Genomic DNA, 1,557 nt, shown 5'->3' on the forward strand with positions numbered 1-1,557 from the left:
ATAATAATTTTACTCATTATTTAAAAAATTTCACCATGACACAACTCGTATATATAAAAAATGAATTTTAAAGAGATTTTAGTGGATAATCCGCATAGTAATTAATTAAGATGCAGAAGCACTATCCCTTAGCTTGCAATAATAATATGCAAGAGATCAAAATTGACTTATCAATCAAATGCTTAGCTTTTTCATGCATTATCATTATCTGGTCCCCCAATTGCTAGGTTTAATATCTGTCACCTCTGACTCGCAGTCATGTTTGACTTGTATATACACCCATTTCATTCTTAATTCATTCATATATACATATCTCACCAATCACTTTACTTTCTAATAGTGCCATTACATATATTAAATTTCACATGTGCTAAAGATAAATATTCATAAAGTGTGAGATAATCTATATATGTAATGATGGTATTATTATAATCTATTTTATTAAATGTTGTTAGACAATTTCTAAATCCTCACACTTTAGATAATCAGATCATTATTCATAGACGTAACGAAGTACTTTATAAGTATAATAAAGTCTCTATAATATTTATAATTAAGTATAAGTTAAGATATTTTTTTTCCTTCTTAAAATAGTTTTTAGGTCAGTTAAACTCATTCAATTTTAAGAACATACACGTTAATTTTTTTATATATACGAACAATTAAAGAAATTAATTACTTACAATCACTTTTGCTTCATTTTTTTTTTGTCAATTTTTTGAAAATAAAGTATTCCTTTTTCATGTGTCCCTTGTTGTAAATTTTTACTAACAAAAATATAAAATTTATTCTGAATAGAGATTTATCTCTTAATAATAGCAAAATTTTGAATGTAACTCTCTTACTGCATGATTAAATAATCTAACTATTACGATGATCTTTACAATAAGACATTATTCGAAAATTAGTTGCATGTATTGTATAATTTTCCTCATATGAACCAAAAGAAGAAACCAAATTAAAGCAAGCATTACCAGCTAAGCATTAAGCTTATATATACATATGTCTACAAATTTGTCTACTTAATAAGAGCAATGATATATATGCAGTCAACATGCATGCATGATATAGTCAAATTTTTAAAGAAATATTATGATGATAGCTATTATTAATCAGATCAAACAAAATGATATATAATATAATTTAATTTCATCATATCAATACATGATCTTGTCATATAACTCACAAAATTTAATATTATATATAGTCGTCTGGCGTTAATAAATATATTATTCCACATTCAACTGTCGGAGTAATAATTCAAGTTCAAAAGATAATATTTTAAGAAAAGATAATAAGTTTCAATTAAAAAGGAGGAATATAATTGAACAACTTAAATAATGGTTAATAAAAGAAAATTAATTTTAATTTTAAATTAAATTTTAAATTAATTAAATATAATTTTTATTAGTGTTTCTGAAATACGATTCGTTATTTACGTTGTTTATATTTTTTATTGTTCACCTAACAAAAATGTATTATTATTTAGTGTTATATATAGAGAGAAGCAAATATTCTAGCGGATCGTGCCAGCCAAAGGATTCTAGATTCTTCCTC

Source organism: Arachis duranensis, chromosome 6 (genome assembly GCF_000817695.3).
Source record: "Arachis duranensis cultivar V14167 chromosome 6, aradu.V14167.gnm2.J7QH, whole genome shotgun sequence".
Classification (NCBI taxonomy): Eukaryota; Viridiplantae; Streptophyta; class Magnoliopsida; order Fabales; family Fabaceae; genus Arachis; species Arachis duranensis.